The following is a 14,422-nucleotide window of genomic DNA, read 5'->3' as shown; positions in this document are numbered from 1 at the left end:
ATATGCGGTGCCTGGGATTGAACCCGAGTCAGCCGTGTGCAAGGCATGCATCTTATATGCTGTTCCATTACTCTGACCCTGGAAGAGTGACTCTTACATATGTCCTTTTCTTTGGAACCCAAGGGCTGTGAGACTCGGAGGGAGGGAGGTGACAGGCTGACAGTCACACAGGCAAAGGCATGGGCTGGGAACAAAGAGCTGCTGTCCCAGGCTCGGTGAGAGAGGATCCCCAAGCTTCTCCCTCTTCACAGCACACAGAGCCAAGTGCTCAAGGCTGAGAAGGACTCTGAACCCATCTCATCAACCCTGGAATTCTAATTTCTTCTTTTTTGGGAGCAGGGGAGATTGGTTCTAACAAGGCTTTGCTCAGGGATTACTCCTGGCAAGGTGAGAGGAAATACAGGTGGTGTCTGGGATTGAACCGGGATCAGCCATGTGCAAGGTAAGCCTCTACCCTGCTGTACTCTATCTGCAGCCCCAACTCTGGAGTTCTGGACCCTTCTTCACAGGCTGTCACTGGGTCCTGGGACCCAGCACCCATTCCCAGTCCTGAGGGTTAGTGCTGCAGGCAAGATAAGGGTAGGCAGGAAGCAGCCCCGCCAGCGTGTTCTTCAGGAGGTGGGCACGGAGTGCTCCACACTCCTCTGACCCATGTCCGGACACCAGGCCACTTTCACAAGCATGGCCAGACTAGCAGCATAGTCTCAGGAAGGGCTCTGTGAACCTCATTTCCGTGGGGTGCAGTGGGCAGGGACAGGTAAATAGAAAACAAAATGGTCTGTGATCAAGTAAGTCGGGGAGCAGGAACGAGGTAAAACAAAGTTAAGGGGGGTTTTATTCAGGTTCCTTGGGTGGGTTTTTGCTGCATTTCCCTCCAAGAAAGAAAGAGCAGGACCATCCCCAGTGTCGTGGGTCATGGAACCCTGTGTTACCTCAGGCTGTCTTGGGGCGTGGAGTTGCCTAGAGCAGATTCTGCAGGCAAGGCAAGGTGAGGACCACCAGTCCATCACAGTTATCTCTTCCTGCTGGGCTGCGGACCAGCATGGAGACTGACCGGAGCCGGTCAGCAGGTGGGAAAAGGTCGAAAACCTCTTCTCTGGGCTCATCTAGCTCCTGGAGACATGGGTCCTGGTCCCCAACTAGGGGCTGGGGGGACAGGGGTGGAGAGATGTGCCATAACTGAATGTGATCATCACATAAAATAAATTTCCTCATGATAAATCATCAGTACATGTTTGACCTGTAAGTATATTGTATGTGTCACCAGACCTGAGACTGTGTTTAAAGTTTCAGACAAAACATGTCACAAGTAGGGAAGGTTAAGAAGCCCCACTCGGGGGTGCTCTGGAAGCCCCGCAGGAGCCCCCAAGAGGGGCCAGGAGAAGAGGGGAGGACCAAGCAGAGCAGCGGGAGGGGGAGGCAGAGATGTCACATCTGCATGAGCGGCTGACTGTGGGCGGCAGGTACAGGGGAAGGGAGACAGATGACTCGGGGTGACCAAGAGATGATTTATATATGTATGTTCAGGACAGTGTTCTGCTGGGAGCAGATTTAATCACTCAGCATAAATAAAATATAAGATCTCTCCAGGGCAGTGGCGAGGGGAGTCTGTGAAGAAACTGGTTCCAAAAAAATTCTACTGAACTTGGGATTTTAGGAGGAAATCATTAATGGCCATGTCCTTTCTGAAGGCAATCACACCTGGGGTCCAGACTCTCTGCCTGCAGGTTCTACCGAACAGATTTAATAATAGCACAAGCTAGGGCTGTGACTCACTGATGGAGTGTATGGTGTGTGTCCTGCATGTGTGAGGTCCTGGGCTCCACGGCTGGCATTTAGATTTACAATTATGTAATTATATACAATGTCAGGGGCAGGCAGAATAATGAATGAGTAAAACCTTACTTTTTCCTTTGTTTCTCAGAGTCAGGGATCAAACCCAGTGCCTCACACGAGCAAGGCTGGGGCTCTCCCACAGAGTCACATCCTTATAAATATTTATCTTTTAACAAAAAAATTCACTTTCTGCTGTATTTCTTCAAGGTTGACTATCTGACGGTTTTACCATTAAATTACCGTCCAAGTAATTTGTTGCTCTGGCTGTCATTCTTGGGGTGGGGGTGAATATGATGAGGGAGGCAAAAGCAACCTAGAAATCCCTCCTTCTAAATTTAGTCCGTTGGAGCTGGAGTGAGAGTACGATGGGCAAGGCACTTGCCTAGCACGTGGTCAACCAGGGTTTGATTCCCAGCACTCCTTATGGTCTCCCAAGTTTGTCAGGAGTGAGCCCTGAGTGGAGAACTAGGAGGAATCCCCAAACACTGCTGGATATGGCCCCAAAACCAAACCAAAACAACCAAATTAATTCCAGAGTCAGGTCAAGATCTTCACAGACTGACTTCATCTGCATAACCCCAAAGAGGTTAGACTCCCCCACTCGAAGGATGAGAAAGACTGTGGCCATCCACACCTTGAGCCTGGTGACATAGGTAGCCTGAAGAACCTCTTTTAGAGGCTCCTATTCAGAAATGGCAACACTGACATGAAAGTCTGAAAAGCTTCCTTAATGGAAAATGAATCCTTATTATGAATTTAGTATGTGGCAGGAACCTATTTCTTAATTTATCAGAAAAAAAAATACTGAGGTCAAGTATATTTGTAATTAAAAAAATCGACAAGCAAAACTAAATTTCAACCCAAAGAGAAAGTTCTAGAAACAATTTTAGACAAAACTTGATGGGAACCATAGGAGACCACAACAGCAAACCCTCCAGGGCATTTTGTTAGACAAAATACCCTGGGAGAGAAAGCTCAGTCTTCGGATGGGTTTAGCTATAAACTTTGACCTCTTAGAACTCTGTAAAACATCTGGGTTCCAAGGACCCCACCATCCTGTCCTATGAGCAGGAAGTGAGAGAGAACAAATGAGTGTATCTTGTTTCTGAAAGTTTCTCAACAAGGCTAGAGATTTAACTTATGACCACATAAGACTTCCTATGCAATAGAGCATGAAATGGATATCATTATTAGCCTAAAATATAGGGTCCTTTGGCAAGCATGAGTTCTCAGGGAGGGCAAGAAGGCATCAATTACCCTTCAATTAACAGATTTACATAAATTACTCTACTTCCCTCAGAAAATCACAAGTCCCGCTGATGTTCTTTCTTTTTCCAAGATGAAACAACAATTTACTGAATGCTTGGCACCTGGTTTGCTTTTGTGCTTGAGTGTATGCGTACATGCAGGTATCTGGGGTTGCTTACTTAGTTGATTTATATTTTTAATTCATTTGGGGAGGGGCCCAGACCTAGTGGTACTCAGGGATAAATTCCTGGCTCTGTTCTTAGAAATCACTCCTGGTTGGGCTTAGGGGGTCAGGTGGGAAGCCGGGGAATGAATCCACATTGGCTGCGCTGAACCCTAGCCAAGTGTCTTACCTGCTGTACCTACTGTTCCAGTCCTTACATTTGATTAATTTTTATTTCTTTTTTTCTCTATGTCAACTTTTGACAATTTGGAAACAATCTTCTAAGAACATCCCACCTTCTTATCTAATGTTCTCTGCAGCAAGACATGTCAGTTATATCACCTTTGACAACTAAATAGCACCAGACAAACAGGTCGTGCCTGGAGACCAGCTAGCCTACTGGTCCTTCAGGAGAATCTAACTTTAGCTGTTACTTGAGCACTTTCTCCCTTCACCTTCCATGTCCAAACCACCAAAGGGGACCTTTGGCAAAAAAACATTTGTCGATGAATAAGGAACTACTAGAAGAAAATAATGAAAAAGCAAACCATGAGGGAAAAATCACCAGAGCTGACACAGAGTGTTATGACTGTTTGATCACCCTTCACTCAGCATCATCCAAGCCATTGCTTCTGCAGCCCACCTGTGCGTCCACTCAACCCTCACATTATGACCAATGCTCTGAGACTGGGAGTCGGACACCGTGGCCATGGCACTGCTCCTTGGTGGTCTCAGTCTATTTGCCAAAGGAAAGTAGCAGGAGGCAGCGAGGAATAAAGTGCCTCTGGGCACAGCTGCAAATCCTAGCATGCAAATCTGCTCTCCTTGCTTGTAGACCTAATAAAGATCTTTCGAGCAAAGGAAAATGGTTGAGCCCACGGGCTTCTGCTCAGGTATGACTGCTTGCCGCACCTTTGTCTCTACTCAGACTGATCCCACAGCTGGAAATTCCTTCCACCCTGCACAAGAAGGTCTGCATCCTTCAAGCCCGGCTCACGACCCAGCTTGGAGACTTTCCTGGAGGATTCCAGCCTGTTGGCCACATCCCAGCTTCTTCCCAATACAACTAGACACATATTCTCTGTACTCCACTGTCTTTGTCTGATTTTAAGAACTTCTGTCTATTTCCTGCTGAAAGTTTCTGAAGCCGAGAAGCATTTCAGCAGTGGAGAATGTATATGTTTATCCTGAGACCGTTTCCTTCCTCTGGCCCTGCCCACATAGCTATCATGAGACTGCTGGAAGGTGAGGAGTGAGGAAATGTGGGGCTGGTGTGGGGGGTTGTGAGCTCACAGGTGGTCACTGCAGCTGCGGGTCCCCTTCTACAGCACCTGCCTCCAGCACCTGTGTCTCCTGGACCACACTGAGTGGGCTCTTGTCTGAAATGGCGGAGGAAGGATGTGGCCCTCGGGTCAGGGCTGCAGATATGTGGAAGGGTGAGCAGACACTGTGGCAAGCCCTGCCAGAGGAAGGCCCTTCACTACCGCCACCGGCATTACCACACCCATCATCACCTCCACTAATAATCATCATCGCCACCATCCCTGCCCTGAAGAAGGGCTGTAGGAGAGATCATGGGGTCAGGGGCTCTAGGAAGATAGGGAAGCAGTTTGGAATCAGGCTACAGCATCTCAGAGACCAGACGATGTGTGTTCATTCTGCAGGCAACGGCAGATGTCACAAATTCCATTTTGGGGCCACCCAAGTGGTGTGGGGCCCAGCAGGTTACACTTGGTGATGCAGAGGAGGCCATAAAGTGTTGGGGGCTTGGGCCTGGCAGTGCTCTGGGGCCATCAGGGCTACACCCAGTGGTGCTCAGGGGTGCACGTGGTGTTGGTGACTGAACCTGAGGCCTAATACATACCCGCGGCATGCGCATGCCACTCAGCTCTGAATGCTCTCCCAAGCCGTTGCCTTTAGTTTTAAAGCTTCAGCTACTAAGAGCTGCCTGGATGTATCAGGATCCTCTACCCAGCTGGTGCACCTGCTTCTCAGCTGCCAGGGCCCTTGGCTAGTGGCTGGCACCCCAATTCTCAGGAGGACTTTCACCTAGCCGGTGGGGTTACCTCCTTCAAAGGTCTTTAAGGGGACACCCTGGGACAAGCAGGCTTTGAAGACTCCAGGGCCCCAGGGCTTCCATGTTCCCCCATGGGGGTGTAGAAAAGACTGTAACTATGCCGGGTGTCACTCCCACGATGATGAGACATTATGTGGAATGGAGAAGGGGTTTTGCAAATATTATTGAGGTGCCAACCCGGGTGGCTTTGCATCCATTGATCCATGGTAGAACACCTGGGCAATGAAGCAAATCCTAGCCAGGGGTGGAGGCCTGTGGAGCCAAGAGAGACCTGCAGCGGGAGACTGTGCTGAGCCGGAAGCCAGCAGCCAGCGGAGCTTTCCAGCTGTATGGAAATGAGTTCTACCACCAGCCACAGGTGCTTGCAAGACCCTAAGCCTCAGATGAAACCAGCCGACACCTGCATAGGCACTACGAGTCTGTCCCTGGGCAGGGACCTGGCTGGGCTGTGGCCAGATTAGTGACCCACAGAATTGGTACATCAAAAGTGGGTGTAGGTTTATTATTTATTTATTTATTTTTATAATTTATTTATTTTTTAATTGGTGAGTCACAGTGAGGGTACAGTTACAGATTCACACATTTTCGTGCTTATTTCTCCCTCATGCAATGTTCGAGAGCCCATCCCTCCACCAGTGTCCATTCTCCACCACTTATGAACCCAGTATCCCTCCCAACCCCTATCCTATCCCCCCCACTCTGCTCCACCTCTGTGGCAGAGCATTCCAATTTGTTCTCTCTCTCTCCTTTTGGGTGTTGTGGTTTGCAATAGGGGTATTGAGTGGCCATCATGTTCAGTCTCTAGTCTATGTTCAGCATGCATCTCCCTCCCCGCTCGGGATTTCCAATCACATTTTACTTGGTGCTCAAAAGTGGGTGTAGCTTTAGGCTGGCAAATCATTCATTTTCAAACACATCAGAGAAACAAATTGGTGTCTCAGTGCCACAGCAGGCAGAGGCTGTGAACATCTAAGTCTGGCCCGGGGAGCTTTGGGACTCAGGGAAAAGACGTACTCAGAGCTTCCTGTCAGGATCAGCTAAAGCTGGACATTCCCAAGACCTCACCGATCTCACCCTATTCACTGCCTCCCCGACCCGCTCTCTTTCCGGCAGAAACCCCCACCTCAGCTTCAGCTTCTGGGGAATGGGATGTGAGACACCGCAGAACAAATCCCATCCTGCAACTGTAGGAAGCAGAGTGGAACAAAGCGAGATAAGGCCTCAGGGATGACCCGGAGGTCATGTCTGACCCCCAGAGAAGGAGACACACATCCACATGGGAGAGTGCAGGGACCCCCATGTGGGCACTCACTCCAACCACTCAGCTTTGCTTCTTGGAGCCGAGAGCTTGGCTTTGCCCTCCTTTTATTTAGTCTCAAAAATAACAGGACAAAAGCACACTCCATGAATGAGTCCTCTGGGGATGGACTAAATGCACAAATGGTCCACAGAGAGTGTGACAGATTGAACACCCACTTTGCATGCAGAAGACTCAGGTTTGACCACATGGTCCCCTGAGCACCACCTCATATGGAAAAAAAAAAAAAGTCACAGCTGCAGCCCTAGTCAGGAGGCCTTTATTTTATTGTCTTTTCTTGTTTACAGGTGCCCAGGAAGCTCCTTTGTCCTTTGAACAGAGGCACCAAGGATGTTTGTATAGAACAAGATGGGTGAGCCTTGGGCACACCACAAAATGATTAATGAGCTTCTCGATTCAAAGCACTGATGATCTCCTATTAGCTGTAGTACAGAGGTACTACAGCACACAAATATTGCACACCACCAGCAGGACAGATGACCCCTTGCCACTTTCAACCAAAATTCTATTTTGAACCAGAGGTTCTTAACATAGAAGGGAATTTAGGGAGTCTGTGAATTGGAACAGAAAAAAAAAACCTAAAACAGACTGACATCCTTAGTTTTACTGAGTACGGACTAAAATTTACCATTTCTTTACAAATGTCAGAGGAAAATCACCTAAGTATTATAAACACAGACTGTATCATCAATAGAAATCTAAGAGATGTTCACCATATTCTAGCTTGTGAATGATGTTCTCAGGACTTCAAAATTCCACTCAAGCTCAGCATCCCGCTCCTTAATGAAAAGCAGGTATGTACCTATCACAACGCCAGTTTTCTTTTGAATATTTTGAAAATGGAATTTCAATATAGTTGGATTCTTTATAATTCTATGATTTTATCATACACATTTAAAAACCTTATTCTGCGTTTATCATACACATTTAAAGACCTTGAGGTGATAGCTCAAGGGGCAAAGCACATACCTAACATGTGTGACGCCCTGAGCTTCATCTCTGACGTCAGATGACACCCCCATCTCCTGCTGGGTCCTATACATGTGGCCCAGTGCTCCCTAGAGTATCACTGGAAGAGGTCCAGAGCCTCTGAGCCCTGATAAGTGTAACCCCTGTAAAAAATCATTCTCAACAGGGGCCCATAGGTGCCTCCCAGCATGTGAGTCAGGGCTTTTGTCTTCATGGTAAGCCACACAGTGAGAAGGACCAGCGGGTGGTTTCTGAAATGCTTCAGAATCTGCTTCAAACACTGTCGAAGGCATCGTATGCGGTTTCAGTCTTCATAGGTTATATGAACTCTCCGGTCCCAGCAGTTAAAAATATACTGTCCATTACATTTTATGACAGGTTCAAGGCTGAGGTTCAAAATCACCACAGGACCCCTGGGGCTTTAAGAATTTGATTCCTGGACAGATATTTCGGGACCGGGCAGAGCAGAGCTGCGAGTTCTCTGTAGGCATCTGTTTGCCTGTGTGAGCCCCTGAGAGGAGAGGGGAGCTCCCTGACCTCACCAGGGCAGGCCTGCTGCTTCATGAGCCCCGAGAGGGTATCTAAAGAACCGAGGCGCCTGCCCTAGGACCTTGATGGTGTGTGAAACCCCTGAGCCATGACTCAAAGGAAGATGGGAGTTCAAATATCGACCCCACGTGGTTTCTGAGTTACTCGAACCACCCTGAGCATCTCCGCTAAGCTTCAAGTAGGGGTGAACACAAAAAATCTGGTAAAATCACTCCTAATGATCTGTGGCTTATCAAACAAAGAGAGCAGCTAACCCCCACATCTGGAATTTAAAAAAGGCCATTACAATTCCAGTGAATTTCATCAAAACCTTTTAGTCTAGTCCATCCCCTCTCCCGTTGCTGTTTCCACTAGTTTTGGCAAATTCTCCATGGGCTGCCCTGAGGCTAGGTTCCATGGATGTCCTTCCTTTGCTCTTGTTTTCCTTGACTTCCACACACTTTCCTTTCAGAGGGATCCTTCCCCGGGGGGGTCTCACCCTCCCTGACTCGCCCAGGGGCTGACTCCCTGGGTCTGTCGCCACTGTTTCTCATCCTTCTGAGCTGACAGCTCAGGTGAAAGGTGGTGTTACGTGGATCTTCCCTCTTACACAAGACTGAGCTCTGAGCTCAGTCCACGCTACATGCACCTCAGCAGGCCCCACTTTTAGTATAATCCTGGGGACAGAAAAGACACTCAATGAGCACTAGCTGGGAGGTACATGAACCAATGCAGAGTCTCACTGGTGAATCTGAGATCAATGACTTTGCTCAATAAACCAATCCTATAGCACAGCGGGTAGGGCATTGCCTTGCATGCAGCTGACCCGGGTTTGATTCCTCCATCCTTCTTGGAAAGGCTGGCAAGCTACTGAGAGTATCCCACCCGCAAGGCAGAGCCTGGCAAGCTACCCATGGTGTATTCGATATGCCAAAAACAGTAACAACAAGTCTCACAATGGAGATGTTACTGGTGCCCGCTTGAGCAAACTGATGAACAATGGGACGACAGTGCTACAGTGCTACCACAGTCAACGGTTGCTGGAAGATCACCTCCTTTGCTGAAAGTAGGTAAAGAGATATACCTGATAACATTTCAGTACCTGAATTGCAAACCATAATGCTCAAAAGGAAAGAAGGAGGAGAGGGAGGAGGAGGGTTAGGAGGAGGAAAAGGAGGAGAAGCAGAGAGGCTGGTTGGGGGAGAGGGGAGGGTGATGAAAGGGAAACTGGGGACATTGGTGGTGGGAAACAAACACTGGTAAAGGGATGAGTGCTGGAACAAAATATGACTGAAGCCAAATCATGAACAACTTTGTAACTGTATATCTCATAGTGATTCAATTAAGAAAGAGAGAAAGGGAGGAAGAGAGAAAGAAAGAGAAAATGAGAGAGAATGAGAGGAGAGAAAGATAGACTACTGGAGGAAAACAGAATTCCCTGACATAGGTGTTGACAATTGCTATGACGACTAAAACATATGCATAAAGGCAAAATTCAACAAGTGGGATTACACCAAATTGAAAAATTATACAGCAGGGCCAGGGATGTGGCTCAGCAGTGAAGTACATGCCTCCTCTGTGTATGCAAAATACTGAAATAAGACAAAAAGCCGCATAGCAAGAGAAGTAATAAAATAAAAAGACAACCCAGGAGATGATAGAAAATATTATCAAGGTATTATAATACATAATAATAATAAATATTATCTGATATTATTAATCAGATAAGGAGTAAATAGCCAAAATATATAAGGGATTCATTTAATAATGAAAATCAAAGCCAACAGCAACAACAAAAATCCAAAAATAATCTGATTTTAAAATGAAAACAGGATCTGAACAGGTATTTTCTCAAAGCTATACAAATGTTCAGCAAGTACATAACAATAGGGACATGAAAGGTACTCAAGGTCACAAAGTATGAGCAAAATGCAAATCAGAACCATGATGAACTATCACTTCCCCCTATTCGGCTATCTCTTACCAAAAGGTAAGAATCGAAATACTGGTGAGAAAAGGAAGCCCATGTCCCTGTTGGTGGGACCATAGAGCAGCAGAGCCCCTACCTAAAAACAACCTTCAGGTCCTCAAAGGCCCAAACTCAGAACTGCCTATTGGGTCAGCAATCCCACTTAGGGGTATACAGCTTAAGGCAATGTGTGAAGACACCTGTCAAGGAAATGCAATCACAACCTTGACGTGATCTCTGCATTCCCATGTTTTCTGAGCATTACTTACAATAGGCAAAACCTAAAGTTATATAAATGCCCGGTGACAAGCAAATAAAGAAAATCACACACACACACACACACACACACACACACACGGGGCAGAGTAGGGAAGAAATGTTATTAGGTGCACACATGAGCACGCAAGAGAGAGAAAGACAGAGACAGGGACAGAGAGAAGGAAATTTGCAGCATAGACAGATCTTGAGGGAACTTTGTGAATGTGGCCTAGAGGGTCTGGGATGTTGAGAGAAATAGAGCTGGTGGTCGGAGGGTACAAACTTCCCACAAAAGGATGAACATGTTCTGAGAATCTAATATACAACCTGGAGATCACAGTTAGTAATACCATGTTGGATACTTCAATCTCACTCCACAAAGGTTTTCAGCACTCAGCACATATACACAATGGAATACTATACAATTGTTAGGAAAATTGAAGCCATAAAATTTGCCTATAAATGGATGGATATGGAGAGTATCATGCTGAGTGAAATAAGTCAGGAGAGAGACAGATACAGAATGTCTTTTGTGGTATATAAAATAATGTATAGTAGAAGACTAATATCCAAGTCGAGGGAAAACAGGGGCTAGGAGGACAGGTCAATGTTGTAATCTACCACAGTGTGTGGGAGCCAGAGGCTAGGTAAGATAGAGAGGGACCAATATGGCAATAACAGTTAGAAATGATCATGCTGGACAAGATCTTAGTGTTTAAAGTCAGTAAAGATATATACACTACAACCTTTCTTTCAACCACAAGGCTCAAAAGGAGAGGGGGAAGAGGAAGAGGAAAGGAAAGGAGGAGGTGAAGGTGGAGGAGGAGGAGGAGAAGGAAAAGGATAAGGAGATGAAGACGAAGAAGGAGAAGATGGAAAAGGAGAAGACAAAAAGAAGAAGAAGAAGAAGAAGAAGAAGAAGAAGAAGAAGAAGAAGAAGAAGAAGAAGAAGAAGAAGAAGAAGAAGAAGAAGAAGAACAACAACAACAACAACAACAACAACAACAACAACAACAACAACAACAACAACAACCACCTGAGGCAGGTGAGGCAGGCTGGGGGTTGGGGGAAATGGGAGGGAACCTGAGGATACTAGTGTGGGGAAATGTACATTGGTGAAAGGATGGGTGCTGGAACAGTGTATGACTGAAACCTAATCATGAACAGCTTTGTATGGGTCTATCTCACAGTGATTCAATTAAAAACCTTTAAAAAGAAAAATGTTCTCAGCACTCATCAAAAGGAGACTACGTGAAGTGACAGCTGTTTATCAACCTCACTGTGGTCAACTCACCTAATTTTCTGCCATCTCTATCATGTTGTGGCCATTAAATTTACACAGTTGCTATGCCAATGTCAATTCAGTCACCTTGGAAAAATTCTGAAATATCACTTAGGAGATGAGTCTTTGAGCCCAGCTGACCAGTGTGGGCTTCCCTCTTCACCAGTGACTCTCTCCTTTACTCCTTTCCCGAACACTCGCTCCTCCTTTTCCTCCTTCCTTTCAGGGGAAAGTGAGGTTCACTGTCTCCTCCTCCAAGACATGTTCTTCTAAGTGCCTCTCTGTCTCCTAATCTATTGGTGACATTACTGTGGGTTTTTGTTTTTGGTGGGAGTGGTCATGGTGGTCCTATTTTCCAACTCAGGCTGCCAACCTCTCCCACCCCACCTGCTCCTCCTCAAGGCGACCTTGTCTGAGTCTAATTCCCCCTCCCTTGAATCTGGGTGGGTCTTATGACTCACTTGTAACCAGTGAGACACAATAGATGTGATGTATGTGACATCTGGGCTAGGTCAGAAAAAGGCCATATGGTTTCAATCTGGTGTCCTTGGCTTGCTCTTTAGAGGAGAAGCCAATGGCCATGAAGAGACTCTTCTCAACCTCCCAGACTACCATTCTGGAGGTGTCCGCCCCTGCTGAACCCAGCCTTCTGACCAGCCAGCCAGGGTGCCTGACATCTGAATCAGGATGCTTGGAAATGTCCACCAGTTCCAGAGCAGTCAAGCATCTAAGCCTCACGCCAGCTGAAGACACAGCATGGAGGAACAGAACTGAGTGGCCCAGAATGTGCTCTGTTCAAGAACCTGAAAGCACCATTATACAGTGTTGTTTCACATCAGTGAGTTGAGTGTGGTTTGTTACCCGAGAGCAGATCACTAAAACACGCTGTGATGCAGTGACTGGTGAGTGGCAGAGGCAGAGAACTGGTCATTCTTTGATACATCTTCCATAGTGCCTGCTCAAGAGCAGCTCACTTGGGCAACTCCAGTCATCCAACAGACATCTATCTAGAATGTTTTTTTGTGCAGGGCAGAGAACAGTGGGGCCCCCAGATAAACATCTTTTTGCCTCCAGGGAGCTGTCAAATGCAATTAGACAGAGACACAGCTGTTTACCAATAGCCTTAACAGAAACCTACAGAGACACGGAGTGGTAGAAAAATGCACAGGATAAAGAGATGCAAATGAAAGGCTGGCTGGGTTGTCTGACAGGAGAGTAGATGGGAGTGGTGGGGATGGGAGTGGGAACATGATACTCCAGGTGGGAGCACAGAGCAGGTGCCACTTTGCAGGAAGGGCATGAACAACCCTGATTGGGTGGCTGATTCCTGTCCAGAAATTCCTAACAGGGGGTGAGAGGGAGTCAAACATGCCTTCCTCTGGGAGGAGTCACTGAAATACCTACCTGTCTCTCAATGCAGAGGGGCCTGGAGGCAGATCTTTTCTGACAGAAAACAGAAGCCTGGTCCCAGCAACTGAGACATCTGGGGTCCATCAACCCACCCAGTGCTGGCCCTCAAACCCCTCTTAAGACAGGCAATGCCAGGACTGACAGCCTTCATTTCAAGAACTACCCTACTCGGGGGGTTCCAAGAAAACTTCAAGGAAGTAGCAAAATGTCTTCTAGATCCGTGTTTCTCCACCTGCTTCCAACATTGTTTCCTTCCTGTGGCTGCCCCATCCTACTGGCTGGACTCCCAAATTTCATCCCATGGACTGCCCATTTATGAAATTTTCACCAGTGGCCCCCTTGGAATATCTGGCCACATGACCCAGAGTTGAGGACCACTCTAGATAATAAAACACACTCTAAAGGAGGTGGTCCCTCTGACTATAAAAACCAGTACTTGCACCTTCAATTTCATGTTACTGGAAAGTTCAATAAAAGGCTCTTATTGAAATAGGAAAGTGTCTCCACAAACTTTAAAGGCAGCACTCTGTGTACCAAGGACAACTCCACTGAAAATGATTCATGAGGACTGCTGGATTATCGTCGGTGCAAGGACAGAGCTATCTAAAATGATTCATAAGGACTGATGGGTTATCTGGGCCCCAAGGACAGACTTATCTAAAATGATTCATGCACTTCCGATTTAATTGGAGTCCAGAAACCAGCATTTCTGAAATAACTACTGCCAAAATGACAAAAACGTGTTCGTGCTTTGTTAGTCTCAACAGGCTGGGTTCCTTCTCACTCCTTCCCAGCTTGTTTGCATTGGGTGCCCATAGAGACGCTTCAAAGAAAAGGAAAAATCGTTCACACTTTTTGGAGTTCCCCTTCAAAGGCATGGCCCCAGTTCTTTTCTGTTAATAGAAATAGCTGGATTTTATGTTCCTGAAATGGGACTGGGTCAGCGTTTGGGATCTCTTTGATCTTTACCTTTTCGGCGGGTGAGTTTTTTTGACTGGAAAGGGAAACATAAAATGACTGCAGCTTTGATGATAAGTCCGTACCCTCCCTATTCAAGGCAAATTTGACCGAGTCTTTAGAAGCAGTTTCTGGAAATACAACTATAAAGAGTCCCCAGATATCCCCGTACACCTGCTTATAAACAGCTCAAAACCTGGGTGTGACCCAAGTGGTGCCATAGAGAAAAAGTCACCATTTTCTCTATGGTGCCAGAAAACTGCCATTTGTGTAATCATTTGTGTAATTGGAAAATCCTAGTAGAACTCTCTGACCTGACTAGCCCAGCAGAAATAAAATTTGGTTTGCAGAGTGCCCAGCAATGGTGAAGGCAGGGCTATAATTTCAAATTAAGGATCTTGTTGGGG

At 46.6% G+C, this 14,422-nt stretch overlaps 1 protein-coding gene across 1 annotated transcript in view; it reads right to left on the bottom strand.

The window, feature by feature from the left end:
- ITGA9 (integrin subunit alpha 9) overlaps positions 1–14,422 on the bottom strand; it is a 327,700-nt gene that overhangs the window by 165,197 nt on the left and 148,081 nt on the right. The gene's annotated exons all lie outside the window — the stretch shown is intronic.

The sequence above is a fragment of the Sorex araneus genome, chromosome 4 (genome assembly GCF_027595985.1).
Source record: "Sorex araneus isolate mSorAra2 chromosome 4, mSorAra2.pri, whole genome shotgun sequence".
NCBI lineage: Eukaryota > Metazoa > Chordata > Mammalia > Eulipotyphla > Soricidae > Sorex > Sorex araneus.
This window is presented reverse-complemented; position numbering and strand designations above follow the sequence as displayed.